Raw genomic sequence first — 24054 nt, 5'->3', positions numbered from 1 at the left:
CTAAGAAAACCTCCTGAAGTTTTATAAAAAGATTTTGCAAAGCAGACTACTGAGAAATGTTCTCGTGTGTCATGTTATCCATAATTTCTCTTTTCCCATTTGTATTGTTGAGGAATTTCTTTACAATCTTCATGTTTTAAAATCCATGTGCTCCTTTTTCTTCCTACCCATGTGAATTAATCCTTTATTTGTGACTTCATTCCACTACCATTTTTGTGATGTCACAAAAGAACAGATCCAGAGAAAACCTAAGAATTTGTCAGTAGAAGTTAGTGCTCAGGATTTCACAGGATTGAGCCCACTGAAAGAATTACAGTCATGTTGGGGCATGATTTTCTAGCAAAAGCCAATGAACTTTTCATGTGAAGTGGTCCAAAAAATATATGAAGCATAAGCATGAATGTTTTGAAATAAAATGTTTTCCAACATTTTCTGTGAAGGGTCAGCTGTAGAATTCCAAAAAAAATAATTATTCTTGTTTTAAAGTCTAAGAATAGAAAGATTTTAACAGAAATAAAGGTACTAAATAGCACATAATCTACTGTGTACAAACATAAAGACATTCTACAATGAAGTAGAGCTTTATTATTTTTATTGTAATCATATTACAATTATATATTCCAAGACATCTATTCAGGGATGTCTGCTTGTCTTCTCCCTTTTCTTATCTATGTCTTACAAGCAAAAAATATATAGAGGTGGTCTGGACCAATGAAACAGGAAATTGCAAAGCCTGCTGAATCTTATTTGTTGAGCCACACTGGCTGGTGTTGGAGTTTGGGGTTTTAGGGGGTTGGGTGTTGGGTTTTTTTTTTTTGGTGAGAAATAAAGTTTTCCTCTCCTCAGCAGCAACAGGAGTGAAAACAGAGAAGGACCAAGTCGTTCTGAACTGCAGTAGGTGGATTAGGCTGCCATAGCTTTTCAATACAATCAGTCTATTCTTTATGCAAACCATTCTTGGCTTCTTTCACTGCATAAATGGAGACAGTTTGTGGGCAGAAGCCTAGATGGGGCAAACTACCTTTATCATTTGTTTATGTTGTTCTCCTGATACATAGCACATGCTTATGGATGTCCTTATCCAGCTCTCCGCAATAAGGTTGTAGGGAAATAACTGCTGAGGATAGGTAGCTTGAGAATTTATAGCATGCATGCTGAGTCCATTTGATCTTGAGAATAAGATCAGACCTTCATTTTACTGAGGTATATGTATATTCTTAGAAATTTTCTCCATCTGACAGCAGCAAGGTATATAGGAGAATGAAAGTGAGCATCCTTCCACTAAAGAGGAAGAAGGAAATCCTTGGTTTAGCACAAGATATTCCTGTAGAGAGGGAAAGATGGAATCTTAAAAGGCCCTGCTGACCTTCACCACTAAAATGAGAAGGGGACCAAATCACAAATGTAACACTTGCCTCGTATTGAAATCTGACCATAAGTTTCTATATGCAAACCATTTGTGCATTTCATCTTGGCAGATACTAGCAGACTTGTATCTGGGAGAAGAGCTGAGAAATTAGTGTTTTCTCAAACAGGATGATTACCTTTAGTGTTGTGTTTTTACTTGATGCTTGTCACATTGTAAATTCCATACAAACAACCTGCCTGCGCTGTGATATGATATCCCTGTGACTTCTGCTCCCTAACTGGATGGAATGGGTTGTTTTCTTCTCTTTCTACTTTCTATTTTAATTTCTAGACTAATAAGCTTTTAGAAAAGCTGCAATCTTGTAACAGGGTTCATAAGCTCTTGTCATGTATCATATGTTACACAAAGTCTCCTAGGTATTCTTTGATTTCCAGGTTTTCCAAACATCTCTCTCCCAGATACTTTTTGAATGATTATTTCCTTCAGCTTGCGTTTTTCCAGAATGACTCTCATTTTGGGTGATATCCAAAGCCCATTGAGGTCAGAAGAATGTCTCCTATTGACTTCAGTAGGCTTTGGATTTGTTCCTTTATTTCCTATATCCAGGAGCCAAATTCTGCACACCTTACTGTTTTAATGGGAATTATGTATAAGCAAGGCAAGCAGTATTGGCTTCCATGACATGATATTTTCAAACTCCTTTGCACTGTATTTCACTCTTTTCACTAGCATTCATAATGGTACAGTATAATTTACAAATATAAGTGCTGTTGATCTATCACCATGGATAGCTTATGGAAATCTTAAGTAATACTGAATGAACTCTGTTGTGTCTGCTACCACCTCTTTCCAGACTTGATATATGTTCTTCCATTACCTTTTGTCTTTTAATTACTTTGCAGTTCATAAGGTTTTGTCAGTGTTTAGGAAAATATGAATAATTTGTGGGTAAAGTTTTGAAAGGCACTGTAATCAGGCATAAAGTCCAGTTACAGGTTAGATTCAGAAAAGCACTTTAACATGTGCTTGAGTCTATCCCTCTTAAGAAATGCAAGTAGATTTTTAAATTTAATTGTTTTAAGTGGGACTTTGGCCTCAATAAAAGTTAAGAAAAGCTTTATAGTCATTCCTGAATAGGGAGATCTTTTCAAATTGTGTCTTTTATATACCAGTTCTCTAAGATGAAGGATTCCAACTATTCAACCAAGTTGGTACCTGTAAGGGCTATTCACCACTAGAGTATGAGTATCTCTGAAGTGAGGATTCATCATCTAAATTTAAAACTGGAGTGTGTTTAGCAGAGGGCCACCAAGATGATTGGGCGATGAAGGATTTGCTGTAGTAGGAGAAGCTGAGGCTTGTTCAATGTGAAGAAGATAACGGCTTTTGGGCAACTTTGTAGTAGGAGGTCACCAAGAGAATGGAACCAGGCTATTCACCATGTTGTGTGGTGGGAGAACAAGAGATAACAGGCAGAAGCTGAAACAAGACAAGTTCAGACTGGGTGTAAGGAAGAGGTTTTTTTATAGTGAAGGTGGTCTAACACTGGAACAGATTGCTCAGAGAAGTTGTGCAGTCCTTGAAGGTTTTCAAGACCAAACTGCATATGAGTAAGTTGGTCAAATCTCACCGCTGACCCTACTTTGAGGCAGAAGCTGGAGTAGTTGAACTCCAGAGGTACCTTCCATCCTAGCAGTTATGCTCTTGGCCCCTCTCTGTGTTCATACATTTTTTTATAATAGCATTTATTCAATTATTTTTCTGGAAGGAGAAGAAAGAGATACTGGAAAGTAAGTGCTAGAATTCCCTGGACTTCCATAGGAAAAGTGTTAATCCATATTTCCCTTTCCGTTTCTCAGTACCTGCTCCTTCTGGCATACCAATTTAATTGTCTGTGGCTCATAAATTAACTAGCTAATTCCTTTGTGATCTGGGGATGCATATGCTCTCCTTCTGGTTTATATTTTTTCCTAGCTGTTTTATTAAGTACTTGTTATAAATAAATGTACCAGAAAGATTCTGCTGCTCTAGTTGCTCAGGCATCTTTTCCTTAGTTTTCTTGTTAAAGACTATTTTCTTTATTATTATTATTCCTCTATTCTTTCATTCTCTCTCCTTAATCTTGTATCAATTTGAGTAATATTTCACAGAATCACACATCACAGAATGCTTGGGGTTGGAGGGGACCTCTGGAGGTCCAACCCCCCTGCTCAAGCAGGGCCACTGGAGCTGGTTGCCCAGGACCAAGTCCAGAGGGCTTTTAAATATCTCCACAGATGGACACTCCACAAGCTCCCTGGGCAACCTGTACCAGTGCTCTGGTACTCTCACACTGAGAAGTGTTTCCTGATGTTCAGATGGAAACCCCCATGGTTTTTGTCCTGTCACTGGGCACCACTGAAAAGAGTCTGGCTCCATCTTCTGTACACCATCCCTTCAGGTATTTATATACACTAAGGACATGCCCCTTCTCCAGGCTATACAGTCCGAGCTCTCTCAGCTTTTCCTCATGTGAAGCACTTTAGTCAGTCATTTCAGTGGCCCTTTGCTGGACTTTTACCAATAGTTGTGCATCTCGCTTGTACTGGGGAGCCCGGAACTGGACACAGTGCTCCAGGTGTGGCTTTACCAGTGCTGAGTAGAGGGGAAGGATCAAATTCCTCAACCTACGCACAACATTCCTCCTAATGTAGCTCAGGATGACTTTGGGCTTCTTCAAAGCAAGGGCATATCACTGGCTTATGTTCAGCTTGGTGTCCACCAGGATTCCAGGTTCTTTTCTGCAGAACTGCTTTCCAGTTGGTCATCTCCCAGCATTTATTGGTGCATGGGGTTATTTTAACACATTTTGATTTCATACTTAACAGAAGGTCTGCAAGGGTAAAGACCAGCAGCTGAAGAAATCTAAAAAGGCACAAGCAGTTACCTAATGCAATCTATTAATACGCATAGAGCCTTAGTTGGGCTTTATGTAGTATTACAGATTGACTAAGCAGGTGAAGCCTATCATTTCAGATCATAGTTCAGTGCTGTTGCTATCACAGACTTTAAAATTTATATCAACTTCTCTATTACAATTAGGTAATTTTTTGCAGTTTTTTTCCTTATCTTCCAGAATAATCTTTAGTTTAAGCCTAGGGGCAGTTTCAGTCTGGGGCAGGACACTTTTGTTTTGGTATTCCCTGCACGCATACAAACCTCTCACAGGATGGTTCAGGGAATGTTAATCATCAGGGACCTACTCTGTATCCAGAAAGTTTAATCTATGAAGAGATGCTACTAGACAGATGTTTCTGTGCAGAAGATGTAAAAATTCCTCAGAGGTAGTTCTTGTGGTGTTGTCAACTCATGGCATGTAATGGATAAACAGATCTAGTAAGGGAATGAACTCTTTCATTTCTCTTTCTCAAAAAAATAGAGGCTTTGTAAAAGAAAATCATCCCAGGTGGGAACAAAAAGAGAAATTGTTGAACATCTTCAGGAAAAAAGATTCAAATTAATACATCTTTGGGTCATTTGATTGTAGTGTTTGGCTAAAATTGTAATGTGAAAATTGGAACCTTTCTTTTCCAGAAACGTCTGGTTGAAATATATCTACTTGACAAAGTTTTCCACTTTGTCAAGAAAAGCTTAAATTAAATTTCATTTCTTTTAGGAAAAGATTCAATGGAAATGACAGTTTTCTAGCAGAGAGTTGCTCAACACATTTTTAGCACTTTGTGCAAATCATTTAACTGAAATACCTCGGTTTCCATCCCTTGTGAGAGGAGAGTTATGTAGTGTATTGACCTCATAGAGTGTTAGGAGAAATATTTTGTGTTTATTAAACACTTGTAAAGACAGAGAAGACCAATCCCCAAATGGAATTATAAAAAATACTGTGGTAGTCTAAATGCCACCAACTTTTAATGAAATTAAAAGGCTCTATCAGGAATACTCTGAATCACTGGTGTGGATTAATTAAAAGAAATTGTTTCATTAAATCATTAAACTCTCTGTAGACTTTGTTGCCCAGAGTTGCATCAGACAGCCATTATGTGCAAAAATGTGTACAGATCTTTTTTCCAAACTTGGAAGTGGCATTTAATTTCATCTGTCACCTTACCAGCTACTCATTTGGTACTGTGAGATGCTTCTATACCTTTCCTCAAACAGCTTTAGTTTTGACTGTCCTGAGTAATTCCATATCATCAGCAGGATGTATAAAGTTTCTATTTACTCTGTATTTGAGATTACTTATAAGTATGGTGAACATCACGGATTCCAGCAGAGACCTTGTAATGCCTTGCAAGTAACCTTCCTCCCTTCTGACAACTGGCTGTTAGTCCTTCCAAACTTGGAAAAAGCTAATAATACACAAGAGGACTGTTCTTCTTGTGCCATGGTAGCTTCACTCTTTTAAAGACCTGTCAATTTTCCCAAAGCTTTATGGAAATCCAAGTCGTACGCACCCAAGTATCCAAGTATAGATTTGCAACGCTGCAGTTACCAGGTCATCTTTACCCACCTTTAGACAAGGCTAATACATTTTTTGAGGCGTGACTTCCATCTGCAAATCTGCATTGATTCTTCCTCAGTTAAAATCTGTGCCACAGCTGTAACTCTCATCTTATTGCTGTGCTAGGATAGGTTTCTTAAAATATGTAGTCTTTATCTTCTAAATTATTTGGATGCTTACCCTTTAAATACCCGACATATTACTTTGCTTTTTTTCATAAATGATGTTGAGGGGACACTTTATAGAAAAAGAAGGTAAGAGTGAACAAAATAACACTTATTTTTGTAAGTAAATAGTTAACATTGTGGAGTTCATTAAAGAATGGTTATAAAGAAAAAATGAATTCTGAAAGTATATTTCGTGCAAGAGAAAAACAAAACAAAAAATCCTTCAAGGTGAGTCAGTTCCTGAACGTGTGCTAACTGGTTACTGACTTGTGACTGATTAAGTATTATTTTCTTTATGAGTTCTCTGATAAATATTTTTTTGTGTTTTCATTTTCAGATACATATTTAGGCAACTTTTATAGGAAGTGGATTAATCTAGGCTTTGGCTTTCATTCAGCTATGTCTGGCATATACAAATCTAAGATCTGTAATAGTCTGTTTTAGAGACACACATTCACATCAGGATCCTGTGTTTCTAAATTTTACAGTAGTCTTAATTTTCAGAGCTTCATACTTTGTACATGCTGGATTTCGCTGTTGTGTCAATTGGGTTTTCTTTCTGTGAAGCACTGCAAAAAGCGTGTGTGAATTCAGATGAAAATTGCCTGTGCTGTTGACATTTTCTGCTGTTGAAAATGTAGCAACTCAATTCTGATTTTCAGCTTGCTTTAAACTTACAGAAATAGTGCAACTGCCACCTGTTTCTAATTATTCCTGAAAAGCCAGTAAGAGGTAGTACAAAGGCCACTCAGGAGAATGATTCAGAGTAATCTGGAAATTTTAGCTATTGATCTTTGACTGATGACGTTCTCTTTGCTAAGCCTGACGTGTGCTGCCCAGACCAGAGGTTGTTTGTAGTGTGCCTTGCATCCTGTTCTGTCCGAGGCATGAAATCACAGTGATGGAGGTTCGGAGGAGATGATGATATTCTTTTTCTTAGAAGTAGTGCAAAAGACTGAAACAGAAGGGGCTTAAAGAGGTGCTTTTTTGGTAATGATAGCTTCAGTGAAAAATTGAAATCTCTGCAGCTGATCAATGACATCAGCAGTTACCGAAGGTCTTAGCCCATCACTGCTATAGTCTTATGACAAATGTTCAAAACTGGATGTCTGTATTTAAGTAGGGTCCTGCATCTATAATGGTAATGCGTTTATAGATAGTTTGATCTTTAGCCGGGTTGTATCTCATAGCCATTCAGTGAGATTTGTGGATATCTGTCACTGAGGTATAACAATTTTACTGACACTAGGGAGACTAAATATGGATTGAAAATCTTAACATTAGGCAACTGTGCGAATATTTTGCCCCTGTTTCCTAGAAAATGGTATTTTTCTTTTTAACCTTAAAAAACACACAGTGAGTAAAGCAATTTTTAAACAGCTTGGCCTGTTTAAACAGTAGTTACAGCATCCTTCAAAAGCTTAGGACTGGTACAATCAAGTTAAAAAAAATGGCCAAGATTTCTTAAAGATACATAAAGTGGGAACAAAATCCTACTTTTGTGAAGGCAAGTTTATCGCTTTTCCACATTCCTGGGTATGAGGCCATGTGACAGAAAAGCCCTGTATGAGCTGGATGTAAAATACGCAGTTTCAGTATGATTGTGGTTTATTTTATGTAGACAAATAAACATGTGCATGTGTGTGTATAAAATCCCTCACCTAACTTTGATTCTTCAGGAGTCCTGATCACTCATAGCTTCCTGGCTTACTGCATTAATACTATTTAATATAGATTCTTTTCTATTTCACTTAACACTCTTCTCGCCTTTTCTTAAGCAAATCTCACTCATCCTACCTCCATTTCTCAATGATGTGTTTATTTTCACAGTTCTCTCAACCATCTCTTGCACAGACAAGCTCACTGACCATTTTTCAGTAGCTTTTGAGACCCAGGAATGTACTTTCCTCATATGATCAGCTGGTAATTTGAAATCTAGGTCTCCTCATCCTCTTATTTCCTGGCAGCTTTTTTTAAAGACTATCATGGGGCAGCCAGTCATCCTTGAATGCTTCATGCAAGAAGCTGATCTCTACAGAAGCTCAGATAACTGTGGTCTTAAGGAACCTTCTTTACTGAATGCCTGTTGTCCAGTGTTATGTGCTTACCTTGAGGTATATTTATTCAGAGTGTCACATGAGCATCTGCAGAGCAGATAACAGCAATTTGTGGAACTTCTGTCCTAAGCTGCAAATAACTCTTCTGTAATACAAGCTGCCTCATCCGTCATGCACAAGAAAAAGGAGAAAGCATTGAAACATACAATGAAAATGAAGTGATAACTTCACCATAGCTTACTAATGTTTCTTTTTTTCTCGTTAAAATGGAAAGCTTTTCAAATAGTAGAATAAAGATTTATATTTTTATTATCAGGGACAGTATTTAGAGCTACAGCTCCTAAAGATAACCAGCTCCTCTCTTAAAAGACTTTTTTGGAAGTGACTGCAAGGAGCAGGCAGGAATTCTCTCCTTCCTATGTTCACTGTTTGCACCAGTGAATTCTGTGCTGCCTCCGACATGCCAGACACATGGCATTGCTAGTATGCAGATACGATGAATTACGGCTCAGACCTGATGTATCTGTTAGTTTTATGGTATAGTATAGACTTCATTTATTAAAGTATAAACCCTAATAAAACTCTTACGTAAAGAAAGCTCTCAAACGGTCATAAGCTTAATGTCCCTCCATCCTTTTTACAGGAAGAAAAATGACTAAAACTTGAAGTCAGACTCTGGCATGCTTGAATACCATATGCCTGCGTTATTGAAAGACTGGAGCAGAGTATCTGGAGAAAGATGAGAGAGTGTGGGTGGCAATAGAAAAAACAACCACGACTGTAAGTTAGCAAGATAATATCCTTACTTTCTTCTGTGGGTCTCAAGAGTGATTAAAAAAACATTGGTGTTTTAAAAATATTGCTGAAGACTACAGTGTGACTCATAATGCTTCAGAGAATGGAATTCTTGGAAGTTTCACTGTAATGCCAGATTTTAGAATGGAGGGCAGCAGAGCTGCAGAGAAGTAACACGAGGCTATGTTGACAGAGAAAGAACATCTCTGAGGAAATGCAGGCGAGCGAGAAAGAAAGGAAAGAGAATGAGCCTGGGGAGAGATGACAAGACAATTATTTATACTGAGAACTGTTGCTTGCACTGATGGGAATGTTTCATTGCTTTTTGAGATTTTATTGGCCAGCATGCCTGCCTACAAAATGCTTGGTCATATGCACAGCAGGGGAAGATCTGTAAACAGGTCAACCAATCAGACAATGAAGGCAGTTATATGTGACTCCAAAAGTTGCATCCTAGACCTGGCCTGAAACTTTCAAGTCAAACTTTTTTTGGGGTGGAGGAGTAAATTTCTGGTAAATTGAGCAATTTTATAAGGGAATATGTTGGCTAAGAAGGTTTCTCAAGTCAGAAAAGTCTTTCTGGTCAAAAACTAAAAGGAGAATTAACTACCTGGAATTAAATAGTAGCCTCACATGGCATGGACCCAATATTTTGCTTGATACTGTAACCTACCTGTTTTATGTACTAAATAAGTACCTTTGCTAGAAGAGTGAGCAGTCTTTCTCTCACCATCCCCCACAAGTGCTGATCCATACCTGTTCCCCTAAAGTTCCAAGGAAGTGGTTTGTGTATTTCACAGGCTGTGACATTGGCAGGGATATGGAAATTTCAGGTTCAGATCCATGAGCATGGGTTGGGCTTGTACCAGAACCTTCTCCTTTAGGTGAGTGTCCTAACTATCTGGCAGCCGAGGTGTGACTGAATATTCATGATTAGTTACAGGGGAAAAATATATTGTTTATACTGGAAGCCTAAATACAGAAATATAGGCTTTTTTTAATTATTACTTTTTAAGAGCATTCTTATTATCTAGTGCCTCCTAGAAACTATTTCTATAGTTTGTGCATATGATTAAATAAAACATTGGTTCAAAGCACTGAAAATACGTTGATGGCTTAAAGGTGGATAATACTGCTGTCTAGATTTGTATATCTTTTAAACATTTAATGAGTATTCATCTGAAAATTCACATCTGAGATATGTCATGACTTTATACTTGGCAATTCCTCTCTGAAAAAAAAAGTAAATCATATATCCAGCAGGGGACCAAATATGACACCATTCATATGGGTGATGGTCATATATCACAGTTACATAAATACCCTAAGTGAACAATTAGTTGATATGTTCTTGGCTGAAATTTGTTCATGTAATTTGATCAATGAAGTGTGTGGATAAAGAATAGATTAACAGGTCATAACCAGTTCATGAATGATTCATGAACAGGAAGAAGGACTACAGAGCAGGGAATTTGAATGATGTATATTTCATTCCACTTGTATAACAGGAAAACATAGATTTTTGAGTTGGCCAAAAGGGAAAATGAAACTTTTCTTTTTTTGTTTTATGTATTTTTTCTGGAAAATCAAATCTAGTTATATTTAGAAATGAAACAAATTAAAAAGGCGGTCTATTATGAAAATATGAATATAGATTTTTTTAGGTTTTGCTTTTAATGTTTTTATGTTTTAATGAATTCTTGTTGGAATAATTTTGCAGTTTTCAGGTGGATGGCACATGGATTTTAGCCAGGCTGAACTGACACTTGGGTGGATAAAACCTTTGACAAAAAAATTGTCCAGCTTTCCTGGGCTTATGATCTACCAATTCTGTTGTTTCCCAAAGCAGTGAATTGAGAAATGTTTATCCGTTACAGGATTAGTGCAACTAATTTGCTCTCATATTGCTTATCATCCTGTAGTTTTCATAATACGTGAATGCAGCCAGATTGTTATGATCCCAGAGTCAGCAGTAGAATCTACAATGCATGATGATAGCAGGTTCTCAAATAAAACAGGATCTTGGACAGAGTGAAAAAATGCACCAAAAAATTTGAGTAAACAACAACAAGACAATCTGCATCTTCTCGGTTTGTGTAGGAGATAAGTTGAAGCTTGGAAACATTTTCTGATATGCCCATTAATGGATGTACAACTCATCCAATCACTCAGGAGCTAATACGGCACTTTTCTGTTCTGTGCATAAAAAATGTCATGCCAAATGACTCTGAGTGGTATCCTTAATGATGAATTTACAACCATCAGTAAGGAGCCTTCTTCGATTGTCTGCATTAAAGCAGCAGATGATTATAACCCCATCCAGTGATGCTTTTCCTTGGCCTTATTAAAAAGAACAGCATACAAAGCAATCATACCCTTGGGTGTCTTTTGACTTGCTCATAAGTATGGCCTAAGTGTTGATTTCTTTTCCAAAAGAAGCCGAATTCCATTTTACAATGATGACAAATCCATCACCTAAAAACAAATGATAGGGGAATGACAATGAATGCCCTGATTGCTCACCTGAGACTAAAAATAATACCAGGTTTCACAGACAATGTTTAACTGGGTATATCTGTCAACTGTCAGTGCAGTGCATGGGAAATAGACAACGGACTCCAACTTTTCATCATCCCACAGTTTGGGGCTTATCTCATGTATTTGTAATGCAGTGCTGCAGTCTCTCTTGGAGACCCTATATGCTTGATGGCTTATTCCCCATCCTCTGGCCCATGAACCACGCGGTCCTACTGCATTGAGCAAGAGAAGCTTGACGTATCTGGAAAATAATTGTGAGTCAATGGGCACATATAATACCTGGAAAGATAAAGTCTGATTTCCCTTTTTGTCAAGTCACTTTTCTAAGGATTAGTTTTATTAACCAAGCAAAGGATTCCAGAACGGGACCACAGTAACACAGAATATGTGGTAAAAGACAGATCTTTCTAGCTTCCAGCAGTGCCTGCAGGAAGTGCTAATGTGCATCTCCTCTGTTTAGCTTCCTAACCAACTGTAGGAAACATGGATGTATTTCTATAGTACATACCAATCTCATGGATTCATGGAATCATAGAATCATTTAGGTTGATATTTCAGTTTTATAGTAAATCACTACTGAGTTTCTCCACACCTCCCTTTTGTGTTCCTAAGAATGCAGCTGAAGTCTTTAAAGTTCAGTCAGTAAAAAAATGAAAAGCAAGATCAATGGCATTTCTTCCTCAGTCTGCTTTTTTTTTCCCCTTCCATTCTGTTCCTCCCAGTAGATAATTTCTGGAAATTATTTCAGCCGACTGAATCAAGTGAAGACATCTCATGGCAATAGAGGAGGTCTTGCAGGTTAGTTCTGGGGAATGATCGCATGTATTACAGATTCTGTTTTTGTTTTTTTCTTTCTACACCTTTGGTGCTCTGATCAGGTAGATGGACCTATTGACTTAGTTTGATGTTGTGGTGAATTATTTAGTATCAGAGATACATCAGTCAGCTAAACACTAACTAAAAAAACTATAGATATTTATGAGCATCAGAAAAACTAGAGCTCAGCGTAATAATTTCAGTGGTATGCATTCTAGAGAAGGCAATATACAGTTAAAAGAAAAAAGAAAAAAAAGAAAATGGAGAAAACAAGACAACTGAGTTCCATCTAATATTTTCCATTTCCTCAGAACTGTTCATTATTCACTGACATACAGGCAATGGTTGTGTTCCACTTAAGAGTGAGAAGAAATAGAAATTAACTTGGTAATTTGCTTAAATTTTTGTATAATTGTCACTTTTTGAAATAAATAATTCATTCTATACTCCCTGCCTCTCCCTTTCCAATGTGCCAAAAACACTTTGGACTAATTCTGATCTGTTTGCAATTGTATGCATGTGTCTGTGTGTTAATAGCACAGTATGTTCTCTATGTCCATGTGCTGCAAATCCGGTTAACAGCAGCCTTGCGTCCTATTCTTTCCTGGTTGTACTTCATCACAAATGGTAAGTGATGAAATAACTAAAAATATTATTTATTTTTGCATTGAATTGTACAACTTCCAGAATTTCTTCATCCCAGTCCCATAGTTTTTATAAGGGTCACTTTCCTTTTAACAACTTTAAAGGGTCATAACATATACCTTTAAACTGTATTTATGACTTAATAAAATATAATTTCTTGTGAACATATGTTTTAAAATTTATCCTTAGGTTATGTAATGGTTTTTATTTTTAGAAATTATTTCCATTATCAGGTCTTTGGTACTAACTTTACCTTTGGCATAATTATGTTTATGAAGTTACATGAGCTCTAAGAAAGCTCCAGAAGATGTTTCAACCCAAATTTTTTCAAGTTTATGATACTTGAAGTGAAGTTCTGTGCTGTGAGATCTTGTTTAAATTCCACAATGTGGCACATAATTTGAGGATTTGCACCTGATAACCAAGAGTGATTAAATAAGTATACTGAATTTCGGCTGCTGCAAGGACTGTACATCATGACTGACTCTTCAGGCAAGAAAAGCAAGACCCATCGAGGAAATAGAAATACAACCCTAAAAATCTCACCCAGGCTGCCTTGGAATGAATGTGAGAGTCTGGTTAAATGCAGACCGCTCAAACACTTGTTGTTTTATGAGCCTAAAGAGGTGAGAGGGAGAAGATGGACAGAAGAGATAGAAAGCTTTGCCATGGTCCTTGCCCTCATTGCTAGGAGTTTCAGTAAAATTTAAACCTGTTTATAATTTATTACAGTGCCCATTACTTTATAATGGGTAATGAAATCCCCTTCTGCCCGTGTTGTCTCAAAAGTGAGAATACAAGACACGGCTTTTAATACAAAGCAGCGCCAGTTTGGGTGCCAGGTGAACTAGCACACCTTGGTAGTTTCCACAATCAATTTTATACATGATTGCATGAAGATTAATTTGTTAACTTCCAACCCTCTAAGACTGATTGGATGGTCATCTACATAACGGTTAGACAATCTTACCGGTTAACTCGCATCATGCTCATTGAGGAAGGGTCTCTGTGGGCTGAGGTATCTGGTGTAAGGGGTGTGATTTTTAGTGTTATAATGAAGGTAGTTAATGCTTAAGGACACATCTTTGGCTGTCCGTCCAACTAGTATCAGATCTGTCTTGATTGCAAGACTCTTGTGTTGCCAGCTTTCCAGGATGTAATGTTCTTCAAAGTCGCCTTGTCCTAAGCAGCACTTACTTCAGCTAATCATCCCTGATAGTTCTTTGTGTGGACATCCCGAGCTGAAGTAAGGTGTGCATTCTGTTTCTTCAAGGATATGTGCAGACTGTTAAACAAAACCATATGTCCCTACAGTATTTGCTAGTTAGCTTATACATTCTGGTTACAAAATTTGATAACAAATCACCCCCTTTGAGACTTACTTAAATATTAATACTAGATTAGTCTACTTTTCCTCACATTTTACTAGCTAATAATGAGCATCCTTTACACTGCACTGCATTAGAACATTAATGCAAACAAATGCTATTAATCCCGAACGGCATAGACTAATACTTTTTGTTATCCGTAATTTCAAATCAAGAAAGCAGGAAGTTAACCACAGCCAAATTTCCTGAAATCTGTATGTGGTGTCATCCTTCTGTATTTCATGTAAAATTTTTGTTTGGTTCTAGACTTCTTTTAAATCAGTGGCAACACAACTGCTTTGATCTATGTACACCCAACAGCTAGAGTTACAAACTGTATACAACCCTCCTTGTGAGGCTGATGTCATATCCAATGCCATTCCATTATGTAGCATAGTTTTAGTCAAATCAGAAATTTCTTCTTGCATAGCTTGTATAGCATTGTAAGTTTCATTCCCAACAGTTTTTACTATGGCTGAGATATTCACTATTGTTTTTTCTAGTTCACTAACCCCTAACCAGGGAATAAACCACCTTACAAATGAACGGAATGCTGTAGGTCTCTCAGTTAAGAGGTTTGTTCATTTTAGTCTCGGCATATATGAGTGAATCCATCCATTAGATTGCAGTTGATTTATTATAGTAATGGTAGGAATTAAAAGCTCCTGGAACGCAGGGAACAGCCCTATTTGAAGGTAAGATCTTTCTGTCTTGATTTCCACATACTCAATACCGTCCTTTCCCATAGTGGGCTTTCCATCCGATATGCCTCCTGTCACAAACTGCATCTCCTAATTTTACTATAATAGTGCAATATGGATAATTTCCAATTTTGACTGCATATTTACAGATTAGATCACATCCAAAAAGATTGGGTCTGGATTTAATACATCTTTGAATGCATCTCCCATATTTTGTTAGATTTAGTTTACTAATTTCTACATCCCAAATTTGTCTTTCACCTGTCTTTGGGAAGATAGATGCACTATTATTTGGGAATACAGGAGTCCAACTTGCATTTCCAGGCAATAGTACTGCTAGCAGAGACAATCTTTGTTGTGAATGTTCAGGGAATTGTGTATAAATCCAAAATTTGATCTATTAGCAATTTGAGCTGTTCTCTGGATTAGTTTTAGATGTGGTTTGTGATTCTAAGTTCCTGATTTGAACATATTATGCCACGTATTAGGAAAAGACCAATTATTATACCACCCATTTTTACACAAAAAATCTTATTTTAAAAGTGTTTGCTATTATCAAAATTAAATAAAACATCACCTCTCCTCGGATAAAAATGATCTCTATGTATGATTCAAATTCAGACCATGTGCAATTCATGAAACCTTTTTCAGTTTTAATTTAAAAGAGTCATTTTCTTCAACAGGCAAATTAATGTCTGTACTTCTTTTCACTTGAGTGTAATGTAGCCATGAATCAATCCCTGAAACCTTAACTGCAGTGTTCATTATCCATAATACCACGTAAGGTCCTTTTCAGTTCTCCTTCAAGGGTTCTTTCCTCCATGTCCAGATGTACACTTGGTCTCCAGGCTGAAATGGATGAACTGGAGCATCTAAGGGGATAGGTGCTCTCTGGTGAACATACCTATATAGGGAAGAAAGTGTTCTAGACAAAGACAGAAGATATTCCTGAATCATTTGTTTTCCACTAATATGAATCTGTTCACTTTTTCCTGTAAGGTTTATAGCATAATATCTTCCATATAGTATCTCAAAGGGGCTTACCCCTTCCTGAGTGTTATGCAAATATGCATTAGAGCTATGGGGAGTAGGTCTACCCATTTTCTTGGGTTTCTTGACCTAATTTATCGAGTTGTCTTTCTAATGTCTGATTCATTCTTTCTACTTTTCCACTAGACTGTATCTCCATGGAGTATGGAGTTCCCATTTTATTTTAAGAAATACAGGGACCCAATGAAGTGTTTCAGTTACAAAATGAGGGCCTCTATTTGACAATATTCCCTCTGAAACTCCAAATCTAGGAGTCACTTCTTTCAAAAGTATTCTCACTACCTCCTTAGATTTGTTGGTGTGACCCAGGAAAGCTTCAGGCCAACCTGAAAAGGTATCTCCCATTACCAAAAGATACCTATACCCATAAGCCTTGGGTAATTCAGAAAAATCTATTAGCCAGTGTTCCCTGGGAATAGAACCCCTTTTTACCTCTCCAGGTGGAGGTATTTTCTCAATTTTTGGATTATTTTTAAGACAAATTGAACATTGTTTGACAAGTCCTACAGCAAATTGTTGCATCCATGGTCCTATGGCATATCTTTTGATGTTCAGAACCAATGCATCTGCTCCCATATGAATGTCTTCATGAGTTCACTGTAATAATTCTCTCATAATCAGAGTATTTACTATACATTGTCTACTAGGTGTAATCCACCAACCATCATTATTCTATTTGCACTGCAGTAGTTTGGCCAACTTATCTTGCTTTGCTGAATACTGGGGTGCAGGCATTGTTAATTCAGAAGCAGGAATTAGTGCCCAGATCATCTTAAATGATACTTGTTTGGTTGCTTCATCTGCCCTTTGGTTTCCTTGAGCAATATTTCTCTGACCAGATTGATGATCTTGACAATGCATTACTGCCACCTCCTTTGGTTCATTAATCGCTGTTAATAATTTCAGAATTTCCTTACCATATTTAATTGGAGTTTCCTGTGATGATAAAAGTCCTCTTTCCTTCCAGATAGGTCCATGAGCATGGAGTACACCAAATATGTACTTAGAGTTGGTATACATATTGACCCATTTGTTCTTAAGAAAACATTTCAAATGCAAAACTGTAACATAAACATCCTTTTCAGAGGCATTAGGCAACAACATATATGAATTAGGAACCACTGGGTGTACATCCAAACAATTTGGCTGATTGCTGGTGAATCTTGAACCAATCTGTGTTCCTGTAAATGAAGCTTCTTCACTGGAGGATAGGGGTATTATATTTGGAACTACATTTGTATAACAGTCCTTATCATAAGAAATTATTTATCAATGGTTCAAGGCCCATTCCTGTTTCCAGTTTTATGGTATTTTTTTTTCTTACTGGTTTCACATGAGGCTTCAGCTCTACCTTAACTGGAGTTACATTCTTAGCTCTTCCAGGTTGTTGGGTGGCCCATACCTTGGGAACCACTGCATCCAGAATTTCTTCAGGTATGTCTTCATTCATCTTGCCATCAGCATCCTGTAGTAAACATAACTGTGCTTTCCAAGCATTGTCTTGTGGAATGTGAATTTAAATCTTATTTTTGACAAAGGTTATTTGAGCTCCCAGTTTACTTAATAAGTCTCAACCTAGGATTGACATGGGACATTCTGGCATACATGAAATTTCATGTGTTAAAATTCTATTTCTGATTTTACACTTCATAGGAAGTAAGAAAGGTTTTACCTCTTGCTTTCCCATGGCCCCAGTCACTGATATATGAAATTTACTTACTGGTCCTTTGCAGCTTGTTACTAAGGAATATGTTGCTCCTGTATCTACCAAAAAGTTTATAGTCTCATTCCCCAGGTGAATTGGAACCAGTGGAACTGCTGGGGAGATATCTATTCTATCCCCTGATCCTCTTTACTCTGAGTCATAAGTTCCCATCATCAACAAATCAACCTCAGGCACCTGCCTCTGAGGTGTTTGACCATCCTCTGCCCTAATTTTGGACATTCATTTCTCCAGTGTCCTCTTTTCCTGCAATAAACACGTTTTGAACCTTTCTGTCTTTCTGTTTCTCCTGTTGTATTTCTGCTTTTTCCCCGCTTCCTCTCTATCGTTGTAAACTTCATAGGTAATTTCTGTTAACTGAGAAATGGACATTCCTCCTGCTCCATACACTTTCTGTAGTTTTTTTCTGGATATGTGGGGCTGACTGTCTGATAAATAACATATTAAACGTAGTTTTATTTTCTTCTACTTCTGGGTCTAAATTAGTATGGTTTTGTGCAGTTTCACATAATCTTTCATAAAATGCAGAAGGATTTTCATTTGCCTCTTGTTTTACATTGTGTAACTTAGAGACATTTCTTTGCTTTGGAACTCCACATTGTATCCCATACAAAATACGTTGTTGATATTGTTTTATTGTAGAGGAATGAAGGCAGTGGGTTGATTAGCATTGATAATATGCAGCTGTGCCCTTGCCTCGAAGGCAGTGGGTTGATTGACATGGATGATGTGCAGCTGTAGCTCGTTCCTGCTAAGCAGTAAAATAGCCCTGAGGATTGTGTGAGAGGTGGTCTGACTTCTGGAGAAAGGTGAAACAGCATGGACAGCAGAATCTGGCTGATGATAAGAGCTTTGTTGCAGCCTGATAATTTGTTTGTGCTGCAACAATTGGTGCCCCGTGTGAGGTGAACTGAGTTGGGCTCTTACTACAACAACTGGTGCCCAATGTAACTGAGGCAAGCAGGAGAACCTGCGACCCATAACAGACACTGTGAGAGGTGAGCTGTTGATGACTAATTGATATGGGTGTATTGCAATATTTGTTGTCCATCTTAACTTGAATTGCAACTTTTGGTGCCTGACATAGATGGAGACTAATTTATATGAGTGCAGAAGAAGAAAATTCTATGTTAATGATGCTTATAGATATATTTGAAAAAAGAAGCATCGAGTACAACAAGAAGGCAATAAGAAGTTTGCTAGGGTGGTGCAAAGTAAATGATGTGCTAGTTACGCCAAAAAATTGTCTCCAGCATTCAGACATGGCAAAACACTGGAGAATTTCTTTTTAAGGCTGCCTTGAGGGAGGATAAAATTGCAATATCACTAACAACATGGAGATTAGTCTTAGACTTACTAGAACAATCAAAAGTGGACAGGGAGACAAATACTATATTTGCAATGCTTATGGATATGTTTGAAAAAAGAGGTGTAAAATATGATAAAATGGCAATAAGAATTCTGCTAGTGTGGTGTAAAAAGTATGATTTTCCAGTCACAGTGAAAAAGGTTTTCAGCATTCAGACATGGCAAAGTGTTGGAAAGATAGTTCTTGAGGCTGCCTTGAGGGGGGACAAAATTGCTATAGCCTTGTTAAAATCATGGAGGTTGATCATAATTCGCTAGAACAATCAGAAGTGGACAGAGAGACAAACCCTATATTAACAATGCTAATTAACCCACTGTCTTCATTCCTCTACATCTTATCATTGCTCTTCCAAGAGGCAAATTTGGATCCCAATCTGCTTCTGCTTTTGGCATAAACCTAGCAGGATTATCCCAAGAATTTTGTCTTTTGTTCTCCTCTTTGGTTTTTTGAAAAACTAATCTCTTTTCCTCTGGCGTAAAGAAGGTATTTAAGTGTCTGAATGTCTCCCCATGTAGGGTTATGATTGATTGTTATAGTTTGTCCCAGCCTATATGTTTTATCTGGATTATCTATATGATCCCACTGACTCCTTCCAATTAAGGAAATCTGAGGTAGTGAATGGAACATGTACAAAGACGGGAATTCCTTCAGGACCCACTGCCTGCCACAGTGGAGCCTGAATGATGGCCTGTTGCAAACTTGTTCTTCCTGAAGTAGGACTGAAAGTATCTGACTCTTGAGTTCTTTCCACTCCTCCCTTTAACTCTTTACTATTACTCTTCATATATTTTGCTGTGCCACTAAAGCTTGCAAATCTTCGTCATTCCCCCCTCCTTAATATGACCCTGCCTGATTTCACGTGCTGGACAACATTTTTCCTGCTGTTTTTTCTACAAGCTTTCTGCCAGTATCAAAATGTCTCCCTTGCCCAACAATTTACATTTATTCCTAATACCATGATCATCCTTTAGAAAAACAAATCTACATATGGAACTTCATTGCATTTGTCCTGTCATCCACAGAACAACACTAGCTACAATATAGTATTATAATTCAAAGTTCCATTTTCTGACTAGTTTTCAACATCATCTGATTTGTACATTGGCCACCATTGATTACAATATATTTCAATTTATCTTCTGTCAAAGGATCCCCACCAAACTTATTCCAGTGTTTTAGGTTGCATCCCAAAGGAGAGCAAGGGTGGATCTTGATAGAGGAATGTGTAACCCATATTTCCTAGGAAAATTTGTCATAACAAAGGTATCATATATTAAGCTCGAGCTCTCTCACAATGTGATTTTTTTTTTTTACTCATCGACTTACACCAAGATATTTCTCACAAAATTACCCAAACTAACAAAGACACAATCACAATAAATTAACAAAAATACAATTAATGTGGCGTTCAACGGTTCCTCTGTCAAAAGAAAACCCACCCCCCCCTTAGCTTATACAAGATCTTCGTTCTTTTTTGCACTGTTACGTTGCTTGTTTACAACTGAGCAGGGGAGAGGAATGGATGGAATCCCTGAAGAATCAGTTCAGTACGTGCTGGAGTCCACTCGGTCGTCTCCTCCTCTGGCTGAATCAAGTCAACCTGGGCAGCGTGCTTTCAGCACAGTCCCATCTGGGTCGCCAAAGCTGTCCTCTCAAAAGTGAATTTGTTACACTGTGTGCAAAATCAAAGAACAAGTCTAAGAGCATGAGATACTGCTTTTAATACAAAGCAGCGCCAGTTTGGGTGCCAGGTGAACTAGCACACCTTGGTAATTTCCACAATCAATTTTATACACGATTGCATGAAGATTAATTTGTTAACTTCCAACCCTCTAAGACTGATTGGATGGTCATCTACATAACGGTTAGACAATCTTACCGGTTAACTCGCATCATGCTCATTGAGGAAGGGTCTCTGTGGGCTGAGGTATCTGGTGTAAGGGGTGTGATTTTTAGTGTTATAATGAAGGTAGTTAATGCTTAAGGACACATCTTTGGCTGTCCGTCCAACTAGTATCAGATCTGTCTTGATTGCAAGACTCTTGTGTTGCCAGCTTTCCAGGATGTAATGTTCTTCAAAGTCGCCTTGTCCTAAGCAGCACTTACTTCAGCTAATCATCCCTGATAGTTCTTTGTGTGGACATCCCGAGCTGAAGTAAGGTGTGCATTCTGTTTCTTCAAGGATATGTGCAGACTGTTAAACAAAACCATATGTCCCTACAGTATTTGCTAGTTAGCTTATGTATTCTGGTTACAAAATTTGATAACACCAGGGGCTGTGTACCAATTAATCCTTAAATGTCTCTGGTAAGAATTGCAGATCTTAGGTGTTGTCTTCATCAGACGTTCAGGGATAGCCTCTGTGTTGGGGTAATTCTGGGCACTTGGGAAGCGATGTGTAGGAGGCTGAACTACCTTACCCCATCTGGCCATGTCCTAAAGGTCCTTTCATGACGGAGGACATTTATTACTTGAAAGGAAATGGAAGCAAATGTTTCCATGAGCAAAGTCAGGAAGGAGCTATTAACTTGAGAAAGAGAGAGGAAACATCAGATTTTCAGAGTTAGATGGGCACAGGAACTCCATGGACCTGACTGAGGGATCCGTACTTTTGTGAGCATAAGCATTACGCCCTGAGAAGAATTCTTACACAAAACTTATCAGCTGAAGGATTTTAACCTTGTCCTGTAATGTATTTTCACACAGGAAATACTGAATGCTACTTACTGTTCTAGTTAAAATGTTCTTGGCTGTTGATTGTTAGTGCTTTTACCACTGTAAACCACTTAAAATCTCTGAAGAAGCAGGTGGAAGGCCAAGAAGATGAGAAATACTTGGAGTAGTCAATTAAGCGGAGGTCATAAATGAACCCCTTTTCAAGAGGCATCATCAAGAATTTGTCTGAAAAGAGACATTTCCAAAGAAGGAAGCAGGTGTCAAATTCCTTTTGGCAGCTGGATGCTTAAAGGCATTTAAAGTGAAAAGCTACCTGATCTACCAAGACACTGAGGGTATGTGCCTTAACAAGTGGAAGGGAACACCTATCGATGTTGGGGTTTACAACTTGCACACTGTAAGGAGGGTGCAGAATGGTGAGGAAAAGTGCTTGATGTGACCATGTTCTGCAGGATTTAGGGCACTGGCACTGTCAGTGAGGAGGAACTTGAAAATTATTTTTTGAGCTCTGTATTCAAACAGCTGTCTGTCTTCTGCAGTATGCAGTAGAAAAAGAGGTTTTGAGCCATTAGAAAAGCAAAGGAAGTGCAATAGCCCAGATTTTGATCATAATTACACCCAGGTGGTTCTGAAGTGACTACACCCGTGTCATTGAAGTTACACCAGTGCAAAACTTGTGTGAGAACTGAATCAAGCCCTTTTGTTTTCTTGCATTTGTGTACCAAAAGAGCACTCTAACAGCTCTTAGTAAATAATAAATTAATAATGATGTGATAATCTCCCTTATGACTGGAAGAAGTACAGAAAAATTAGTGTCAGAGTAAGAACTGGCTTGTAGGATTCTTTGAATGTGTAATTTCTAGATCTGTATTGGATATGAGGCTTTTCTGGACTGATTTTAATTTTTATTTCAAACAGCAGGACCATCAAATTCAGTCAAGTTAGTATGTGGTGAACAGTACAAAACCTACAACATATACCTTATAGATCAAATCAGTAAAACCTCTGCTCTGTTCATCATAAAACACCTTTAAATCCCCAGATAAAGTTGTAGTGAAAACTAATGAAAGCAGGTGCTTTTGCTGTCTTCCTGCTGTAAAGCAAATAATATTGTAGTAGTCGGTTTTGTTTGGGTTTCCCTGTTTGTGCCTCAGAATACACCAGATTGCAAGCTTACATCACATTTTCAATGACTGGAACCACGTCCTGAGATCCCCCTCCGACCACACCACAACTTCCTTCTTTCTTTTCCCCTCCCGGCCAGAGGACTGTATGTAATTATGCCGAGGACATAATTCAATTAAATATTGACAGAACATGTAATCACCACTCAGATCTCCCTCTGATAAATCTCTTTGCTGCTCTCTGACTTCTGTTTGTGGAAAGGCAGTAGAAATGCGTTTGGAAGATAAATTTCTCAATATTCTGTATCAGCCGGAGAGGCTCCTGCCTGATGCCCTGGGCTGTTCAGGTGTAAACCGTGCGGTTCTCGTCGGTGCTAAACAAAGCTCGGTGGGATGGAGGCTTGTGCTTCATGTGAAGCGGAGGATGCAAGAGGAGCAGATAACTTTTGATTTGTGCAAAGGAAAAGTGTGATCTCTTTCAGGGATTCCGGGCATTCAACAGCAAATTTTTCTTCTGCTGCTGATTAAAGAGAAAGTGATAAGTAAGAGCCCCACGTTCCCTTTCAAGGACGAATGTAGTTTTAGAAAGCGGACTTAATGGAGAGGAAAAAAATGTTAAAATCCTGACCTTAGATAGCCTTTGACGAAAATCAAAGTGGCAGAAAGTAAAGACGAGGCTGTTTCTGCAACTATTAAAACCCAAGTGAGGACAGTGATCATTTCTGTCCATACGACCGGAAAATGTCCCGGGGGGTGGGGACGGGCCCGGGGGTTGCCCGTAACTTGGGATTACAACTAAAGCATGCCAAAAGCGGATCAGAAAAATAGATAAGGAGGTGAGAGAGGAAAGAAGGGCTTTATTGTAAAGTAAGGAAAACTAAGCTGTGGGGAGGAAAAAAAAAATGGTAATCGTGGTGACAGAGGCTGCCCCTGTAGCCGACTGGGAGCGGACCCGCTGCGCGGGTGTGCGAGGGCTCCTCCGCCGTTGGTCCTCAGGGCAGGACGCGGTGGGGCCGGAGAGGCCCTGCGGGGACAGGGTCAGGGCTGCGGGGGGCGGCGGGCTGTCCCCGCAGCGGCACCTTCCCCGGCCCGGCGTGGGCGCCCGCCCCGCCGCCTGTCCCCTCCCGGGCTGTGCCGGCGTGACTTCTGCTCCGTGCCG

At 38.4% G+C, this 24054-nt stretch overlaps 1 long non-coding RNA gene across 1 annotated transcript in view; it reads left to right on the top strand.

Moving 5' to 3' along the window:
* LOC308066827 overlaps positions 1-12686 on the top strand; it is a 52353-nt gene extending 39667 nt beyond the window's left edge. Inside the window, exon 2 of the long non-coding RNA XR_013929336.1 lies at positions 8735-12686. This is a non-coding gene — a long non-coding RNA (uncharacterized lncRNA). The remainder of the gene's footprint in view (positions 1-8734) is intronic.
* The last annotated feature ends 11368 nt before the right edge of the window (positions 12687-24054 follow it).

Source organism: Falco punctatus (genome assembly GCF_963210335.1).
Source record: "Falco punctatus genome assembly, chromosome: 7".
Taxonomy (NCBI): domain Eukaryota; kingdom Metazoa; phylum Chordata; class Aves; order Falconiformes; family Falconidae; genus Falco; species Falco punctatus.
This window is presented reverse-complemented; position numbering and strand designations above follow the sequence as displayed.